The following is a 22,314-nucleotide window of genomic DNA, read 5'->3' as shown; positions in this document are numbered from 1 at the left end:
AATGTTTCCGGCTGGTGCGTTATTTATACGTTGCGCATATCGGTTATTATTCAGTCTCGAGTTCACAGGCGTAATATTATTTTGTGCCTGAAATTTAAACGGTTGGTTCGTTTGAACATAATGCCATTGTGTATTTGTGGGATCGGCTAAGTTGCTATTTCTATTGCGCTGTGGTTGACACTAGTTACAAGCGTTTCCCCACTGATTTCTACCATCCTGGTTTTTCCAGTTCCGATTCCCATTGCCAGAATAATTCCTATCACAATTTCTTTTAAAGCCTTGGTTGTAATTAAAATTGGCTCCCGAATTCGGGTTTTGATTTGCGCTGCAGAGGCTGGATCGACAAAAGCCGGTTGTGGCTTAGCGGCGCACTCGGCATTGTTGACATCGTATTGCGCTTGGTGCGGCGGAGACTGATTTCCGCCATCGTTACGATAACTATTCTGGCTGTTACCGCTGTGTCTCACGTCTTCATAAATCAAATCTATGGCATCTAAGATAGATAAGAAGTACTCCAAATTGCTCTCAGGTACCTGTACAAGTTTTTCTCTTATGTTAATGGGCAGTTTGGCTTTCAAGATCCGTATAACATCAGTATGTGAAACTGGTTCATCCCAGAAAGGGGTTTTGTTTAGATACTTTTAGAAGCATTTTCGTAAAGATCCAGAATTTGGATTGTATTGTTCAGGAGCGAACACCGATTTCCTCAATCGTTCCCGTACGCAAAAATGCAGCACGCTGTCACTCATGTTGAAGAGGCAATTACGTTTATCTGTTAAATGTTGTTTGTGGTAAGTGCATAGCACTAAAATCTTCAGTTAGTTTTCTTATTTGGTCAGGTACATCCTTTACCGTTGTTTTTAATTTGTCAGTGTCCTGATTTATATCATTTAAATCTTCCTGTAATACTTCAGTCACCTTAAGTTTTTAACTGTGTTGTCTGTGTTCTCAGGTTGCTTTGCATTTCTGTAAGATACTTTACATCAGTTTCTAAACTACTCATCTTCGTAGTCCGTTGTGTGGTTATCTGATTTCCAAACTGTGTCAACAGGTCAGTTTGCATAGCTTTGAACAATTTTAATAAGTTTAGCTCTGCTGGGACCTGCGTAAGAGCAGAGTCTGGTATGGTTTCTAGCGTAGGCTATTACTGTCTGCCGCTTGCGACACAGTACTACAAGTCGCTGCGACCGTGGTATCGCTATCGTGTGCGTTTTCTACCTCAGGATTTATTAAAGGCCGAGCAACAGATTCGCCGTCCGACGAACTATCCATTGTGTTAGTTTGAGATCTAAGTTTTCCCATCGTTATCTGTACTCGTTAAGTCAACGTGTAACCAAGCTTCACTATTGCAGTAAGTCGTATCACACGTAAACAAATCACAGATCACGTAGAGCTGTTCGTTTCAGTTAATGCAGTAAAATATCTCTCTGTTCAAACAATAGACTGATGATCCAGAATACCGCGTGCAACTACTAAAAATTATCCGCCATCTTGTGATACAATCACGTATAATATACTTGCAAAAATCTACGAAAATATCTGAAACAGAAATTTGGAAAAAATGTGTGCTACGCAGTGGGTGTCGCAAAAATGCAGTTCTATCCTACATTTACGATCAACCAAAAGCGTAGTAGTGCCGTTGCTCTTACCTTACGTATTTTCTTTTGCCGATCGGTTTCGTGGTAGTAGGTTTAATGTTCCAAAACTTCCCTCTTTTCGAAAGTTTTAGGATAAATATTTGTCAGTTTTATTGATCAATGTCGGCAATGATTTACTTGTCTGGTAAGCAGTTGGCGTAACATTAACAGAAGCAATTGGTTAAAGTCACAATAATGGATGGGAAAATTACTTAAATATTTCAGCTTCACTGTAACCGCCCTGTTCAGTTGTTAAAATCGCAGTCAGCCGGTCTCGTAATTTTGAAATAAGAGTTAGTATGAATGTCGTATAATAAATATTCCGCATAAATCGGCGTTGCGACAGAGGCAAAGGTCAATTGTGGAAATTAAGTCAATCAATATTAAAAGTAACACACTTAGTTGTACGCGAACGTACGATCGGGATAGAGGCACGTACGTTCTAAGTACTATGACCCCCCGTGGCCTGGGTAAAAAGAATAGTGGTTAAAATGCATTTATTCATTTGAGAAAGAAGCTAATAGGACTTAATAATTAAATGAAAAGATAGTCTGCAGGTTCTGAATATCGCGGCAAATATGAGCTAGATATTGAAATTGACGTTGGCGGCTACAAAGGGAAAGAGGTGAACTTATTCGCGTACCTCTATTGTTTAGCAGCGCCATCGTGAAGATTGTCGCCTCCGTCTAAATTCTCGATACAAAATTAAAATTTACAGTTACGCTAATTTTGCATTCGAAACAAATTAACATAAAAATAATCTTGCAGAGTTAGAGTAGCTGGGTTCCAAGGTATCGTAAATGAGAAAATCGTATTCCTTCAGAAATTGCTTTCAATATTTGGCACAATTTCCCTTGAAATTACAGAGCACTTAGTTTATACATCTTATCACCAGGACATGAGAACAACGAAAGGAAACTATTACTGAAACTAATAAACGAAGAGCGTAAATTTTCTTTTACCCGTCAGTGTTAAATACTTTTCAAATTAATGTACGGTGAGAGTGTCGAATAATTATCTATACACTTATCAAGTTTCTTTACATTGCCCCCTTAGGCGAATTGTCCGAAGAAATGTGAAATTCTGGGTAATGAGCCCAACCACTTTACACACTGGCAGTTCTTTCACTCCTTTACACACGTACTTGAATTGCACTGTTCGTGTCTTTTAAGGGATTTCTCATCACCACTTTGCTTATATATTCTGATGCCGTCCCTGGCACTTAGCTAATCACCTGTTGTAATTTTCCTTTCTCTCGTGTACTGTACATTTATGGTTTGTCAGCAATGAAAACATATACACCAGGGCACACAAAATATACATTAACTTACATAGTACACAAAAATTACTGCCTCGTTCTTTACATAAAATACATGAATATTACATTACCTTTTATACAAGTCTATAGTTCAGTTCCTTATGATTGGTTTGTAGTGTCAATTGTTCCTGCGTACAAATAACTTTTTCAGTAGTAGGTTGACAACAAAATTACATTTCACAAGTCTTTTCTATGATTCGACAATTACATTTTTCCTGAAAAAAAAATTTCAGAAGAGCTTCATGGCAACTTGCTGCCACACACTGCTCAAGCAAATAATCTACTCTAAAATGTTATGCTTAGTAGACTTGCCGCTCGGAATGTTACAGTACAATGAAAGTCGCTTTAGGTGTCAGAAGATAGTTCTGCCTTTAATTCTCTCACGCTGAATGTTATTTAATGTAGAAGCTGTTCCATCGCTTCTATCTGGTATGCTGTGCAAAACTTAAGGCTGAAAATGCTTTTCCTGTGTTTAATGTGTAGAACACACAAAACCTCATCGTCTAAGTATCACTCCTGAAATCTCCTTCCGTCGAGAGATGGCGTAACTCAGTACTAACTCGAAGTGAAGTGTGACTAGTTTAGAATCTGGTACACGAGTACAAAAACTGAAATGGGACAGAGCATTCGTAATGACATCTGAAATTACAGTTGGCGCATGTTCTTTCGATTTAGCATATTATCTTTCAACAATGTCTGTGGTAACCAATCAGAAGCTAGCTCATAAGCAAACCTCATATCAACTTACCCGCACTCCACTTTGGCATAAACAGTCACGAGTAATTTATAGGCCTATGTCACTGACGTCAATCTATAACTGCATTATAGAACGTTTTTCGTATTCGCGCATTTCGACGTTTATAGAAAATGAAACTATCCTGTTTAAAATTGAACATGGATTCCGTAAGCGGAGATCCTGCGAAAAACAGCTCACATGAAATCCAGAGCGCAACGGTTCATGCCGGGTTCATTGACTTCTGCAAGGCACTTGATGCGCTTCAGCACTGTCTTTTAGTGAACAAAATACGAGATTATCAAGTATAAGACCAGATTTGTGACTTGATTCGGGATTTGCAGATAGTGCTCAACATATGGGTCGTAAGACGTCACTCAACGTATGGTTCGTAAGACGTCAAAATCTACATCTACATCTACATGGATACTCTGCAGATCACATTTAAGTGCCTGGCAGGGTGTTCATCGAACCACCTTCACAATTTTCTATTATTCCAATCTCGTATAGTGCGCGGAAAGAACGAACACTTGTATCTTTCCGTACGAGCTCTGATTCCCCTGATCGTTTCTCCTTATGTAGGTCGGTGTCAACAAAATAATTTCGCATTCGGAGGAGAAAATCGGTGATTGGAATTTCGTGAGAAGATTCCGTCGCAACGAAAAACTCCTTTCTTTTAATGATGTCCAGCCCAAATCCTGTATCATTTCTGTGACACTCTCTCCTATATTTCGCGATAATACAAAACGTGCTGCCCTTCTTTGAACTTTTTCGATGTACTCCGTCAGTCCTCTCTGGTAAGGATCTCACACCGCGCAGCAGCATTCTAAAAGAGGACGGACAAGCGTAGTGTAGGCAGTCTCCTTAGTAGATCTGTTACATTTTCTACGTGTCCTGCCAATAAGACGCAGTCTTTGGTTAGCCTCCCCCACAACATATACTATGTTCCTTCCAATTTAAGTCGTTCGTAATTGTAATACCTAGGCATTTAGTTGAATTTACGGCTTTTAGATTAGACTGATGACCTCACATTTTTCGTTATTTAGGGTCAACTGCCAATTTTCGCACCATTCAGATATCTTTTCTAAATCGTATTGCAATTTGTTTTGATCTTCCGTTGACTTCATTAGTCGATAAACAACAGCGTCATCTGCAAACAACCTAAGATGGCTGCTCAGATTGTCTCTCAAATCATTTATATAGATAAGAACAGCAAAGGGACTATAACACTACCTTGGGGAACACCAGAAATCACTTATGTTTTACTCGAAGACTTTCCGTCAGTTAATACGAACTGTGACCTCTCTGACAGGAAATCACAAATCCAGTCACATAGCAGAGACGATATTCCATAAGCACGCAATTTCACTACGAGCCGCTTGTATGGTACAGTGTCAAAAGCCTTCTGGAAATCGAGAAATACAGAATCGATCCGAAATGCCTTGTCAATAGCACGCAACACTTCATGTGAGCCGGCCGGAGTGGCCGTGCGGTTCTGGGCGCTACAGTCTGGAACCGAGCGACCCCTGCGGTCGCAGGTTCGAGTCCTGCCTCGGGCATGGATGTGTGTGGTGTCCTTAGGTTAGTTAGGTTTAATTAGTTCTAAGTTCTAGGCGACTGATGACCTCAGAAGTTAAGTCGCATAGTGCTCAGAGTCATTTGAACCATTTTGAACTTCATGTTTCACAGGGACGATGTTTTCTAAACCCATGTTGACTGTGTGTCAGTAGACAGTTTTCTTCGAGGTAATTCATAACGTTTGAAGACAATATATGTTGCAAAATCCTGCTGCATATCGACGTTAACGGTATGGGCCTGTAATTTGGTGGATTACTCCTACTACCTTTCTACTCCTACTACCTTTCGTGAATATTGGTGTGACCTGTGCAATTTTCCAGTCTTTGGGTACGGATCTTTCATCGAGCGAACTGTTGTATATGATTGTAAAGTATGGAGCTAATGCATCAGCATACTCCGGAAGGAACCTAATTGGCATACAATCTGGACCAGAAGACTTGCTTTTATTAAGTGATTTAAGTTGCTTCACTACTCCGAGGATATTTACTTCTACGTTGCTCATGTTGACAGCTGTTCTCGATTCGAATTCTGGAATATTTACTTCGTCTTCTTTTGTGAAGGCATTTCGGAAGGCTCTGTTTAGTAACTCTGCTATGGCAGCACTGTCTTCGATAGTATCTCCATTGCTACTGCGCAGAGAAGGCATTGATTGTTTCTTGCCGCTAACATACTTCACATACGACCAGAACCTCTTCGGATTTTCTGCCAGGTTTCGAGACAAAGTTTCGTTGTGGACACTGTTGTAAGCATCTCGCATTGAAGTCCGCTCTAAATTTAGAACTTCTGTAAAAGATCGCCAATCTTGGGGATTTTGCGTCGGTTTCAATTTGGCATGTTTGTTTCGTTGTTTCTGCAACAGCGTTCTAACCCGTTTTGTGTACCAAGGAGAATCAGCTCCGTCGTTTGTTAATTTATTTGGTATAAAACTCTCAATTGCTGTCGATACTATTTCTTTGAATTCAAACCACATCTGGTCTACACTTATATTATTAACTTGGAATGAGTGAAGATTGTCTCTCAGGAAGGCGTCAAGTGAATTTTTATCTGCTTTCTTGGATAGGTATATTTTTCGCTTATTTTCGAGGATTTGGGGATTACAGTATTCAATCTCGCTACGACAACCCTGTGTTCACGAATCCCTGTATCGGTTTTGATCCTCGTCATTACCTCAGGATTATTTGTTGCTAAGAGGTCAAGTGTGTTTTCGCAACCGTTTACTATTCGCGTGGGCTCAAGAACTAACCGCTCGAAATAATTTTCAGAGAATGCTTTTAGCACGATTTCGGATGATATTTTATGCGTTCCTTCGGAATTAAACATGTGTTTTCGCCAAAAAACCGAGGATAAATTAAGATCACCACCAACCATTATCGTATGAGTCGGGCACGTGTTTGAAATCAAACTCGTTTTCTTTGAACCTTTCAGCAACTGTATCATCTGAATTGGGAGGTCGGTAAAAGGATCCAATTATTATTTTATTCCGGTTGCCAACAATGACCTCTGCCCATTCGAACTCATAGGAAGTATCTACTTTAATTTCGCGACAAGTTAAACTACTTCTGACAGCAGCAAACACGCCATCGCCAGCCTTTCGGCTGAGCTTATATTCTGCTTTATCCAGCTTTCAGTGCCTATAACGATTTGAGCATCAGTGCTTTCTATTAGCGCTTGGAGCTCTGGTACGTTCGCAACACAGCTACGACAATTTACAACTGTTACACCGATGGTTCCTGTGTCTACGTTCTTCCTGTGTTCAGCCTGCACCCTTTGTGACTGAAGCCCTTCTTGTGTTTCCCCGAGACCCTCTAACGTAAAAAGCCGCCCAGTCCTCGCCACACCCATGTAGCCGCCTCCTGCGTATAGTGGACACCTGAACTACTCAAAGGAATCCCAAACCCAACCACCCTTCGGCGCAAGTCGAGAAATCTGCAGCCTACACGGTCGCAACCGTCTGAGCCTCTGATTCAGACCCTCCACTCGGTTCTGTACCAGAGGTCTGGAATTGGTCCTGTCGACTATGCTGCAAATGGTCAGCTCTGCTTTCATCTTGCAATCAAGACTGGCAGCGTCTACCACTTCTGTTAGCCACTCGAAACCAGGAGAATGTCTTCTGATCCAAAGTGACACACATCACTGGTACGTACGTGAGCAACCACCTGCAGTTGGCTGCACCCTGTGCTCTTCATGGCATCCGGGAGGACCCTTTCCACATCTGGAATGACTCCACCCGGTATGTACACGGAGTGCACATTGGTTTTCTTTCCCTTCTTGTCAGCCAAGTCCCTAAGGGCTCCTAACGTTGGAGCTCCCAACTACCAATAATCCCACCGTCTGCGATTGCCTGGATCTTGCAGGCTGAGTGGTTTCCTCTGAAACAGGACAGGCGACAGCATCTGGCTCAGCAACAGTGTTAGTCACAGAGAGCACCTGGAACCTGTTTGTCAGTCAAACCAGGGAGGCCTTACGTGCGGCCGCCTGCGAAGTCTTTCGCCGCCTGCTCCGCCCCGGGGCGACCTCCCCCTCGACCACAGGTGAGGGGTCAGCCTCAGTGCGAGCAGTAACTGGGTTGGCCACCCGTGACGACCGATCGGAGGACTCTAACGTGCTGGACGTCCGTTGGAATCCCCACGGACGGCCCACAACAGTGGTGCCCATCCACTGCAGCCTCAACCTGTGTAATCGAAACCATCACAGCCTGAAGCTGAAAGCGAAGTGTCACCAACTGGGCTGGCATCCGCAAACAACAATCGCCGTCCCTGTCCATACTATGCAGATAAACGGTCTATCGGCACGTGCTGCGCAACTCTACTGCACACCCTGACGAAAGCGCGGGAACTGTGTCTAATAATACGCAGATATTCAAAAACCTAACTACCGAAGCACTCAGGTGAAACTAAATGATTCGCCCCGATTAGGAACTTGTAATATGTCACAAAATCGCTTTACTTTCCGACGCAAACGAAAACGCGAGAACTGTCGCTATTTACACGCAGAAACTCAAGAAACTAAACCATTAAAGCACACAGATTATATAATAAAATTCACTCCTGGTTAGGAACTCGCAAATGTCACAAAAGCGGTTACTTCCCTGTTGCTGCGTCTATCTCGGTCGGCTACTACTGCCTGACTCAAGTATATTGTAAGTAATTTCTGGAGTAGCTAGTGGAGTGTGATAGGGCCAATACTATTTACAATGTACATTGATTAGCCATAACATTATGACCACTGATCTACTGTCGATGTAAAACCGTCCAGGTGATAGCAGCATCACCTGACGAGGAATTGCTGCTAGTCAGACACATGCGCGGTGCATATACCCTACTGGCCATTGAAATTGCTACACCACGAATATGACGTCCTACAGACCCGAAATTTAACCGACAGGAAGAAGATGCTGTGATATGCAAATGATTAGCGTTTCAGAGCATTCACACAATGTTGGCGCCGGTGGCGACACCTACAACGTGCTGACATGAGCAAAGTTTCCAACCGATTTCTCATACACAAAAAGCAGTTGACCGACGTTGCCTGGTGAAACGTTGTTGTGATGCCTCGTGTAAGAAGGAGAAATGCGTACCATCACGTTACCGACTTTGATAAAGGTCGGATTATAGCGTATCGCGATTGCGGTTTATCGTATCACGACATAGCTGCTCGCGTTGGTCGAGATCCAATGACTGTTAGAAGAATATGGAAGCGGTGGGTTCAGGAGGGTAATACGGAACACCGTGCTGGATCCCAACGGCCTCGTATCAGTAGCAGTCGAGATGACAGGCATCTTATCCGCATTGCTGTAACGGATCGTGCAGCCACGTCTCGATCCCTGAGTCAACAGATGGGGACGTTTGCAAGACAACAACCATCTGCACGAACAGTTCGACGACGTTTGCAGCAACATGGACTATCAGCACCGAGACCATTGCTGCGGTTATCCTTGACGCTGCATCACAGACAGGAGCGCCTGCGATGGTGTATTCGACGACGAACCTGGATGCACGAATGGCAAAACGTCATTTTTTCGGATTAATCCAGGTTCTGTTTACAGCATCATGATGGTCGCATCCGTGTTTGGCAACATCGCGGTGAACGCACATTGGAAGCGTGTATTCGTCATCGCCATACTAGCTGTTGAGTGGTACTTAAGTAAATAAATTAGTGAAATCAAAGTGAACTAGAAATTAGAATATAAATGGAAAACTTGGTTTAGTTTGGAGAGTTACATACTGGCTCACAGCGGGCCGAACAGCAGAGACAATGACCGTGAAGTCAGCAAGTTCCACATAAGCGGGCGCTGTCGATTCAGCCGTCAGGGCATCGCCCGACCGGCTCACGTGTTTCTCAGTGGTCGCATGTGAGCAAAAGGCCCTCACCTACATCCCAAGAGCCAATGACCGACGTTAAGAAGATTCTTCGAGAAGCTTTTCAACGTGACAGAAGAGGCAATGACCGGCTCACGTGTTTCTCAGTTGTCGTATGTGAGCAAAGGCCCTCGCCTACATTCCAAGAGCCAATGACCGACGTTAAGAAGAATCTTCGAGAATCTTTTCAACGTGACAGAAGAGGCAATGGCCGTGAAGTTGTTCACCTCCAGTAAACTGAAGTGAATAAATACGCGAGACGCAGTGGGCCCGACAGATGTAGATGAAGATGTAGATGAAGACGAGAGGAAGACGAAGGCGAAGACGGAGACGAAGACGGAGACGAGCGACGAAGAAGACGAAGAAGAAGCGTAGCAGTTGTTTTAAGTTAGTTTCGGTGCTGAAGATCGTCAGGCAAGAAGAGACTACCTCATGCACAGACGCACCAAGTCCGCCGCTGTAATGGAATAGCAAGCAGCAGCCTCAGTGTCAGAAGAAGAAGTTAAAAGGTATTTTGAAGTCTGATTTTACATACCCGGGTGACTCGTGAGGACGGGAAGGAGACGGCCTCACTTCAGCAGTCACCTGTGAGCTGGGATGAAGACCTGACAGCCGAAGACTGGCAAGCGGGAGTCCGTGGTTCGAGTCCGGGACACTGGCCTTCCCCCGCCGCGCCGCTCTGCTGGCCGACGCACAACACACGCGGCCGCTTAGAGAAGAGAAACACTGGGACGCCACATTCAAGGTATCACCATCCGATGCACGACGCCGCTCACAATAATTAAACAGGCCACCTCGCGCTGCGCGTCTCCGGTCAGCTGGGCGAGACGGCGACACGAGATACACACCGCTACGCGTAATCAGACGCCGCCGCCGCCGCCGCCGCCGCCGCTGCCGCAGCAGAAGGCTACGCAAACGACACGGCTGCCGCTCTCCGAACCAGAACGTCCAGTAAGATAACAGCTGTACGAAACTTTCAATAAAAGTTATCTTTTGTAAAAATGATGTTTCATTCGACCTCATACCCGAGCCAAGGAAGAACCCACCCTGCCCACATTTTGTAAGAGAGAAAAGTTTATTTATTTAATATTTTCACCCTGACAGAATGCTTGAGAATGCTCATCCTGACAATTGACAGCATCAAAAGAGAAAACCCAGTTACATTGAGTGACAGAAGTGTCACATTTAGTAACACAGCTGTTACATTTGATGTCAGAAGCCGTAGTAGTTGTTACATAGCGTATCACCCGGCGTGATGGTGTGGAGTGGCATTGGTTACACGTCTCGGTCACCTCTTGTTCGCATTCACGGCACTTTCAACAGTGGACGTTACATTTCAGATGTGTTACGACCCCGTGGCTCTACCCTTCGTTCGATCCCTGCGAAACCCTATATTTCAGCAGGATAATGCACGACCGCATGTTGCAGGTCCTGTACGGGCCTTTCTGGATACAGAAACTGTTCGACTGCTGCCCTGGCCAGCACATTCTCCAGATCTCTCACCAATGGAAAACGTCTGGTCAATGGTGGCCGAGCAACTGGCTCGTCACAATACGCCAGTCACTACTTTTGATGAACTGTGGTATCGTGTTGAAGCTGCATGGGCAGCTGTACCTGTATATGCTATCCAAGCTCTGTTAGACTCAATGCCCAGGCGTATCGAGGCCGTTATTACGGCCAGAGGTGGCCATTCTGGGTACTGATTTCTCAGGATCTATGCACCCAAATTGAGTGAAAGTGTAATCACATGAAATGGGCATTTGACCATCGGCGCTGGACGTTGGTGCAGTGGCAGAGCGTTGCATGGACTGATGAATTTCGATACCTTTTTCATCATGTTGATGGGAGGGCACGAATCCTTCGTCTACCAGGGGGACAACTCCCTGACACCTGTATTGCGGGAGGGAGACAAGCTGGCGGGGGCTCCATTATGCTTTGGGGATCATTCATTTGGGCATCTCTAAGTCCAGTGGAGCTCGTGGAAGGCACCATGACTGCCATGGAGTAATGTATACTGGTTCCAGAACACTTACACCCCTTCATGACGATCATTTTTCCCAATTTTCTGGCTGATCACCGTACATAAATGAATTAGTGAATAACGTGGGAACATCCATGAAGCTGTTTGCTGATGGTGCTATTGTCTACAGCGAAGCTGGAACGCCAGAACCTGCGGAGCATCGATGACTATAGCAGGGGCTACTGGAAGTTGATCCTGCAAGTACATTACCGGTCAAATGCTTTCGACCACCCATAATAAAAGCTATATACGTTATTCCAATGTGCAAACACATCCCACAAAGTAAATATTGTTCACAGAAAACGGGATTTAGAACCAAACAGTACACATGTAATAATGTTTCACAAGATTTACAGTTATGCTAATTTTTTATGTTTTAGAATCGAACTGATAGTGGCAAATATTGTCGCTGAAACTAGTTTGAGAATAAATAAATAAATAAATAAATAACAAAAGCGTTTTGTATCAAGACGAACTCACAATCCCATATTGTTGTTCCAACAAAATAAATATTTTCTCGTTCTGTCGTTAAGTACAATACAATGTGGTTTAGAGTTTTAGCCTCAACAAAGTGTCCACCCTTTGTTCTGAAGACAACTGCACAAACTCTCGGCACTCTGTTGATAAGGTTTTATAGTGTTTTTATAGATATTGCTGTCCAAACCGTCTCTAAACAATTTCACAGATCTTCAGACTTAGATGGCCTCATTTTTGACCTCCCTGTCGAGTTCATGCCTAAGAGTTCAACGGGATTTAAGTCAGGCGACTGACTTGGCCAAATCATATCCTTCAATTTCCCACATTTCTCTTTTCTATTCACATCCCATCTGCACAATTTTAGAAGAATTTTTGGGTGACTGACTTGGGAACAAATTCACGACCAATAAGTGTCTTGCTAAATGGAACTGCATTGCTGATCAGCATCATGTGATATCATTCCTTCTTTAATGTTTCATTAATTCTTACTAGATCACCGACGTTATCACCTGCAAAACACCCGCACACCTTGACCAAGCCTCCATCATGATTTAACTTTGGCTTCGCTCACTGACTATTGACAAATTCTCCATGAACTCGAAGAACAAACATTCGACGATGGCTGTCAAATAATTCAGGCTTAGATTCGTCCGTGAGTAACACCTTGAATCATTGCTGCACACTCCACTCATTATGTTGCTGCACGCCTTACAATCTTTTCACCTTATTTTGTTTGCGTAATAAAGGTCTTGTGGCCTCTATGCACCCTTTAAAACTTCTTTACGTTGACGGAATTGCACTGTTGAGACGAATATTGTAGCTGCTCATGCTATTTACTTCCCCGCTAATTTCAGGTTCAGTAAGAGTCCACTGACTTTTACTCCGTACATGTAGGACCTACTTTTCCCTGTATGATGTTACTCGCGGTCTTCCAAATCGCTAAACACTTGCATTGGCAGCAGTTAGCATGACCCACAGCAAAGTATACACCACTGTAGGCTGGGCAACGCGAAGTTTTGTTGCTGCTATCCTGTTACACCTGCCTCCAGACGCAGAGCTACAATTACAGCACGTTTTTCAATTCCGTTCTTCTGCTTCCGTCTCATTGTGGGGTAAGACGTTATGAACCTTACTGGGTATATAAACACACTGCTAGATGAACTCAATATACTGTAGACTAATGCGAACTGATTGCTACACAGAAAGCTGAAGGAATGAGGCCTGTTAGGTAAGGGCACGTCATATACACAGCAGAGGCGCAAAGTTTTTATACGTTTATACTTTTATTTTCGTAACGGGGATATCATAGAATATTCGAAAAAAAGTATCTGGGAGTATGCGTACAGAACGATTTGAAGTGGAATGATAATATAAAATTAATTGTTGGTAAGGCTGGTGCCAGGTTGAGATTCATTGGGAGAGTCCTTAGAAAATGTAGTCCATCAACAAAGGAGGTGGCTTACAAAACACTCGTTCGACCTATACTTGCATTGCTCACCAGTGTGGGATCCGTACCAGGTCGGGTTGTCAGAGGAGATAGAGAAGATCCAAAGAAGAGCGGCGCGTTTCGTCACAGGGTTATTTGGTAAGCGTGACAGCGTTACGGAGATGTTTAGCAAACTCAAGTGGCAGGCTCTGCAAGAGAGGCGCTCTGCATTGCGGTGTAGCTTGCTCGTCAGGTTTCGAGAGGGTGCGTTTCTGGATCAGGTATCGAATATATTGCTTCCCCCTACTTACACCTCCCGAGGAGATCACGAATGTAAAATGAGAGAGATTCGAGCGCGCACGGAGGCTTTCCGGCAGTCGTCCTTCCCGCGAACCGCACGCGACTGGAACAGGAAAGGGAAGTAATGACAGTGGCACGTAAAGTGCACTCCGCGACACACCGTTGGTTGGCTTGCGGAGCATAAATGTAGATGTAGATGTAGGAAACCAGATGTGAGGCCAAGATTAATTGGAAGAATCGTAAGCAAATGTCATTGATCCACGAAAGAAGAGGCTTAGAAAAGACTTGTAAGAGCGGTTCTTGAGTACCATTCATCGGTCTAGGACCCTAACCTGGCTCGATCAACGGAAGGGATCTTACGGAAAGCACGGCGAGAGCGTTACCGAGATCTTCAGGAAACTCCGCTGACAGGCGCTACAAGAAAGGTGCAGTGTATCAGCGAGAGGTTAACTGTTGAAAGTCTGACAGGGAATTCCTGCAGTGAGAGGCCGCAAAAGGCGAATGATGTTTACGGCATGCAACGCCCCACATATTGGCTCCCATGCAACCAACTGTTAACACCTGCCTCTAGACGGCAGAACTACAACTGTGGGCGGGACTCCACGTATCCTACGGTGAGCACAGCGGGAGGCTATGGAGCGTAACAGTGCTGCTTAGTCGGTGAGTAATTCACAAATATTGCAATGATAAACAAAGCAAACATTGCATTATAGACTACTGGCCATTAAAATTGCTACACCTCGAAGATGACGTGCTACAGACGCGAAATTTAACCGACAGGAAGAAGATGCTGTAATATGCAAATGATTACCACAGAGCATTCACACAAGGTTGGCGCCGGTGGCGACACCTACAACGTGCAGACTAGAGGAAAGTTTCCAACCGATTTCTCGTACACAAACGGCAGTTGACCGGCGTTGCCTGGTGAAACGTTGTTGTGGCGTCTCGTGTAAGGGGGCGAAATGCGTACCATCACGTTTCCGACTTTGATAAAGGTCGCATTGTAGCCTATCGCGATTGCGGTTCATCGTATCGCGACATTGCTGCTCGCGTTGGTCGGGATCCAATGACTGTTAGCAGAATATGGAATCGGTGGGTTCAGGAGGGTAATAAGGAACGCCGTGCTGGATCCCAATGGCTTCGTATCGCTAGCAGTCGAGATGACAGGCATCTTATCCGCATGGCTGTAACGGATCGTGCAGCCACGTCTCGATCCCTGAGTCAACAGATGGGGACGTTTGCGAGACAACAACCATCTGCACGAACAGTTCGACGACGTTTGCAGCAGCATGGACTATCAGCTCGGAGACCGTGGCTGCTGTTACCCTTGACGCTGCATCACATACAGGAGCGCCTACAATTGTGTACTCAACGACAAACCTGGGTGCACGAATGGCGCCATTTTTCGGATGAAACCAGGTTCTGTTTACAGCATCATGATGGTCGCATCCGTGTTTGGCGACATCGCGGTGAACGCACATTGGAAGCGTGTATTCGTCATCGCCATACTGGCGTATCACCCGACGTAATGGTATGGGGTACCATTGGTTACACGTCTCGGTCACCTCTTGTTCGCATTCACGGCACTTTCAACAGTGGAAGTTACATTTCAGATGTGTTACGACCCGTGACTCTAACCTTCATTCGATCCCTGCGAAATCCTACATTTCAGCAGGATAATGCACGACCGCACAACTGAAAACGTCTGGTCAATGGTGGCAGAGCAACTGGCTCGTTACAATACGCCAGTCACTACTCTTGATGAACTGTGGTATGGGCAGCTGTAGCTGTATACGCTATCCAAGGTCTGTTTGACTCAATGCCCAGGCGTATCAAGGTCGTTATTACGGCCAGAGGTGGTTGTGCTGGGTACAGATTTCTCAGGATCCATGCGGCCAAATAGCGTGGAAATGTAATCACAAGTCAGTTCTAGTATAATATACACTCCTGGAAATTGAAATAAGAACACCGTGAATTCATTGTCCCAGGAAGGGGAAACTTTATTGACACATTCCTGGGGTCAGATACATCACATGATCACACTGACAGAACCACAGGCACATAGACACAGGCAACAGAGCATGCACAATGTCGGCACTAGTACAGTGTATATCCACCTTTCGCAGCAATGCAGGCTGCTATTCTCCCATGGAGACGATCGTAGAGATGCTGGATGTAGTCCTGTGGAACGGCTTGCCATGCCATTTCCACCTGGCGCCTCAGTTGGACCAGCGTTCGTGCTGGACGTGCAGACCGCGTGAGACGACGCTTCATCCAGTCCCAAACATGCTCAATGGGGGACAGATCCGGAGATCTTGCTGGCCAGGGTAGTTGACTTACACCTTCTAGAGCACATTGGGTGGCACGGGATACATGCGGACGTGCATTGTCCTGTTGGAACAGCAAGTTCCCTTGCCGGTCTAGAAATGGTAGAACGATGGGTTCGATGACGGTTTGGATGTACCGTGCACTATTCAGTGTCCCCTCGACGATCACCAGTGGTGTACGGCCAGTGTAGGAGATCGCTCCCCACACCATGATGCCGGCTGTTGGCCCTGTGTGCCTCGGTCGTATGCAGTCCTGATTGTGGCGCTCACCTGCACGGCGCCAAACACGCATACGACCATCATTGGCACCAAGGCAGAAGCGACTCTCATCGCTGAAGACGACACGTCTCCATTCGTCCCTCCATTCACGCCTGTCGCGACATCACTGGAGGCGGGCTGCACGATGTTGGGGCGTGAGCGGAAGACGGCCTAACGGTGTGCGGGACCGTAGCCCAGCTTCATGGAGACGGTTGCGAATGGTCCTCGCCGATACCCCAGGAGCAACAGAGTCCCTAATTTGCTGGGAAGTGGCGGTGCGGTCCCCTACGGCACTGCGTAGGATCCTACGGTCTTGGCGTGCATCCGTGCGTCGCTGCGGTCCGGTCCCAGGTCGACGGGCACGTGCACCATCCGCCGACCACTGGCGACAACATCGATGTACTGTGGAGACCTCACGCCCCACGTGTTGAGCAATTCGGCGGTACGTCCACCCGGCCTCCCGCATGCCCACTATACGCCCTCGCTCAAAGTCCGTCAACTGCACATACGGTTCACGTCCACGCTGTCGCGGCATGCTACCAGTGTTAAAGACTGCGATGGAGCTCCGTATGCCACGGCAAACTGGCTGACACTGACGGCGGCGGTGCACAAATGCTGCGCAGCTAGCGCCATTCGACGGCCAACACCGCGGTTCCTGGTGTGTCCGCTGTGCCGTGCGTGTGATCATTGCTTGTACAGCCCTCTCGCAGTGTCCGGAGCAAGTATGGTGGGTTTGACACACCGGTGTCAATGTGTTCTTTTTTCCATTTCCAGGAGTGTATTTGTCCAATGAATACCCGTTTATCATCTGCATTTGTTCTTGATGCAGCAATTTTAATGGCCAGTAATGTATCTACAACAACAGTAGCCGAAGTTGATATTTTGTCAGGAAGGAACCCAGGGAATGTCGCAGACTGCAAAGGAAGTGGCACATGAAATTTTAGTGTTTCTGCGAGATGAGTCAGTGGAATATGTGGTGTTGTATACGCTCGATTTTGCGTAAAATACCCATGAAGACTACAGTGATGACGATACGTGCTTAACAGATGAGAGTGATACTGAAACAAGTGTCGAGCAATGCATTGCATTATCCTTGTCACGAAGGGAGCCACAAATCCCGTATCCAGTGAACCTTAGTAAAGGACAATCGTTGTCCAAGAAGCGGGTACTAAGCACAATTACATAAATGGAAGATCATCCTTAACGTAGTAAAAATATAATTATAAACTGATTCCGCATACGTCAGCGGTAATATTACAGTGCAGTGCATAAGAAAAACTACGGATAGGGGGAAAAAGTGCCCGTTTGTAGGTCACTCGATACAATTTACAGGATGTTCATGATACTAATAATAGTAATGTCGTGTGACGAGGGCCTCCCGTCGGGTAGACCGTTCGCCGGGTGCAAGTCTTTCGATTTGCCGCCACTTCGGCGACTTGCTCGTCGATGGGGATGAAATGATGATGATTAGGACAACACAATACCCGGTCGCTGAGCGGTGAAAAATTTCCGACCCAGCTGGGAGTCGAACGCGGGCCATTTGGATTGCCAGTCTGTCGCGCTGACCACACAGCTACCGGGGGCGGACTACCTGATAGTGACCCACTATGTTTAGCACATCAAACTGCGCGCGACGTAGATTACAGTGATTTCAAGGAAGCAGTGGATGGTTGAATAACTTCAAATAATGCTACAGAATTGGAGGACCTAAGATAACGAAATTTCAATCAATGCGTCAACTCGATGATGCAATGAAAACTGAGGAATCGGCACGAAAATTTGTAGATGAGGTAAACAAACTTATCGGATCGTTCAGCAACAAATTATTTTCAACTCCGACCAAACGCGATTTGAGGAGTAAATGCATGTGAAGGAACCCTGGAAATTAGAGGTGCCAATAAAGTTATATCGAGATCAACTAACATCATCAATGACTTAACACACTCGTATACAATTATGTGGTCTTTTAATATTGCTGGTGGCGACTATTGTGAGGCGTGGTAGATGGATGGTGTGTCAGGAGGTTGTGTGCAGGTCCGGCTCCGCTGAAGTGCCAGAAACGCTGGTGTCGTGGCCCAAGTCGACACGGAGTACCCCCAGGCCTTCCCATCTGCGTTGGGAGCTTTCAGCAGCGTCGAGCTCGCGACTGGTGCTTACGGAGAGGAAGACATCTTTCCGGCGGCTGTTGGCCGGGTTGAGTACGAGCAGGAAACCCACAACTGACTTATATCCAGCGTTAATACTTCCTTCTGGCCAACTCCCTTCTGAACTCAAATTCTGGAGAACTGGGTGATCAAAAAGTCAGTATAAATTTGAAAACTGAATAAATCACGGAATAATGTAGATACAGAGGTACAAATTGACACACATGCTTGGAATGACATTGGGTTTTATTAGAACCAAAAAAATACAAAAGGTCAAAAAATGTCCGACAGATGGCGCTTCATCTGATCAGAATAGCAATAATTAGCATGACTAAGTAAGACAAAGCAAAGATGATGTTCTTTACAGGAAATGCTCGATATGTCCACCATCATTCCTCAACAATAGCTGTATCGAGGAATAATGTTGTGAACAGCACTGTAAAGCATGTCCGGAGTTATGGTGAGACACTGGCGTCGGATGTTGTCTTTCAGCATCCTTGGAGATGTCAGTCGATCACGACACACTTGCGACTTCCGGTAACCCCAAAGCAGTTATGGGCGTTGACAGACCCTCGGAGCGTGAAATGAGCTTTGTCGGTCCACAACACATTACTCAACCAATCGTCATCTTCCGCCATCTACGCCCTCCGCTTTACTAAATCGCCAGGTAACAGTTCATGATGCCGATGGATTTTGTACGGATAGCACGGAGGGTACGCCTAAGTGCCCACCAAACGGTAGTGTATGGAATGCCGGTGCTACGTGCGACTGCACGAGCGCTGACTTCCCCGTGCATAGACGAACCCGCTACAGTCTCCATTTCTTCCTGAACTGTCTCAGCAGCATTGCGCCTTGTGCTCGGTCGGCCACTACAGGGTCTATCGTCTAATCAACGCGTGGCTTCGAACTTCGAAATCATTCTCGCAACAGCTGCATTTGTCAACGGACCTTTACCCGTTCGAATCCCCATCCTACGGCGATAGGATCGTAACGCTGAACTAGCACATTCCCAATTCTGATAATACAGCGTCACTAATAGCCTTTTCAGGTAACGTCAACATGTTGCAACTGCTGGCGCATCTGATTCTCTCTCTCATTACAGCTCCTTTTATACACGATTATCACGCGCAGTCACTGACGTTTTGAAGTCCAGCGCCATCCGTCGGACATAGTGTGTATTTTTTTTTTGTTCTAATAAAACCCCATGTCATTCCAAGCATGTGTGTCAATTTTTATCTCTCTATCTACATTATTCCGTGGTTTATTAAGTTTTCAAATTTATACTGACTTTTTGATCACCTGGTATTTATAGTGTATAATATCGGCTGGAGTTGACCCAACATCACTTGTAATGACCGCATAGGCTTCCCCAATACGAATGTATCAGCGATTCGTGTAGCTCCCTGTTTGCTTAACACATTTGTTGTATCGACAGACTGGTCCATCACAATATTCAGTACGGCTTCTTGCGTTAGCTACGCCGCTTCTTACTTCACGTAACAAGGTGACGTGATATTTCTCACTCGTATTGCTTTACTAAGCTTCTGCTGATGCTAGCTACCCAGTCTGCGCAAAGCGCTGATGCCCTGCTTTCGGCCGATCTGCTAATGTGATGCAACGCTGTCGTTTCGTGTCACTCTTGTTGACACTCCCGTAAGGAACACAAAGTGAACAAGGTCCCGCAATTATGAAATTCTGCGGCCAACCGCCTGATACATGGTTGGTACGTAACACACACACCCCGTTTATAAAAATTTGACCCGAATTTTAAGAATCGCCCAAGAATTCGCACTCCTATGAATTATGGTATTATTTAAAAAAATCTTTCCTAATTTTACCCTTATACTTCACTTACCGTCTATCCCATCTGGTGTAATCCATTCCAGAGGAATGTCGTGTGTAGGTTTACATTCTGCTTGCGTCATTCTACGCCTCAGGAAAAGATAAACTGCACGAATGATTGCTAGTATTGGAATATGCTAGTGGATGGTAATTGTACTTTGCTTCCGTTTACGGTGAAACTCCTGTACATCTACATCCACATCTACGTACATACTCCGCAATCCACCATACGGTGCGTGGCGGAGGGTACCTCGTACCACAACTAGCATCTTCTCTCCCTGTTCCACTCCCAAACAGAACAAGGGAAAATGACTGCCTATATGCCTCTGTACGAGCCCTAATCTCCCTTATCTTATCTTTGTGGCCTTTCCGCGAAATGTAAGTTGGCGGCAGTAAAACTGTACTGCAGTCAGCCTCAAATGCTGGTTCTCTAAATTTCCTCAGTAGTGATTCACGGAAAGAACGCCACCTTTCCTCTAGAGACTCCCACCCGAGTTCCTAAAGCATTTCCGTGACACTAGCGTGATGATCAAACCTACCAGTAACAAATCTAGCAGCCCGCCTCTGAATTGCTTCTATGTCCTCCCTCAATCCGATCTGATAGGGATCCCAAACGCTCGAGCAGTACTCAAGAATAGGTCGTATTAGTGTTTTATAAGCGGTCTCCTTTACAGATGAACCACATCTTCCCAAAATTCTACCAATGAACTGAAGACGACTATCCTACTGGCATTACATGCTTGTCCCACATGCTTGCCCCACTTCATATCACTCTGCAATGTTACGCCTAAATATTTATTCGACGTGACTGTGTCAAGCACTACACTACTAATGGAGTATTCAAAGATTACGGGATTCTTTTTCCTATTCATCTGCATTAATTTACATTCATCTATATTTAGAGTTAGCTGCCATTCTTTACACCAATCACAAATCCTGTCCAAGTCATCTTGTATTCTCCTACAGTCACTCAACGACGACACCTTCCCATACACCACAGCGTCATCAGCAAACAGCCGCACATTGCTATCCACCCTATCCAAAAGGTCATTTATGTAGATAGAAAACAACAGCGGAACTACCACAATTGCCTGGGGCACATCTTAACATCCGATCGATGGCAACTTGTCCATTCCCTCGTCAATGAATTTAAACCTAACTATGCAGTGTCCAGAGTATAATTTAGGAACGAAATATTCTGACTATGTAGAGTGCTGGTTGAATTCTCTGAGCAATACAACAAACTGTTGTATCAGAGGCTGTAAATTCTTTGGCACTCGACACTGTTTCCTAAACACTGGTGAATGATTCCCCGTCGTAATCCTCCATATCGTCATCCTCATAAACTTGGTAACATGAGTCATCCTGGCTTATTGGCACCATAACCTGACCTCTAATGTCACGTGTACGCATATTTCTCCCACATAAAAAACAATGTTGTTCATCCAACACGTCATTTGTCACTAGTGGTTCTTCCAAACACACCACATCTTGCGCAACGTCAATATCAACTGGTACCCGGATTAGTTTTCCAGTACCTGCTGGTACTCTGTCACGCAAATCAATCTTTAATGCACTTATACACAGTTTATCTGACGCTGCCTTTGCGATAGGCGCATCTTGTGATACAGAAACATTTGCAACTGTAGTGCTCAACGGAAATAGCTTACCATCGAGTTCAACCGTTCCTTGCCAAAGATCGATTCTTGCATCATGCCTAACCAGAAAATCCAATCCCAGTATCTCAGCAACGCATTGTCCCGCAAGCGGCAACACTTGCATTTGTCCATGAAACCTTACGTTTCCTACTGATATTCTTCACGGATTTCCAGCCGGATCATATCGTCGTCCAGACACAATATTTCGGCGGACCAGCTGGCCGCCACCTTCATGTGA

Source organism: Schistocerca cancellata, chromosome 3, assembly GCF_023864275.1.
Source record: "Schistocerca cancellata isolate TAMUIC-IGC-003103 chromosome 3, iqSchCanc2.1, whole genome shotgun sequence".
Taxonomy (NCBI): Eukaryota; Metazoa; Arthropoda; class Insecta; order Orthoptera; family Acrididae; genus Schistocerca; species Schistocerca cancellata.
Note: the sequence above shows the minus strand (reverse complement) of the source record.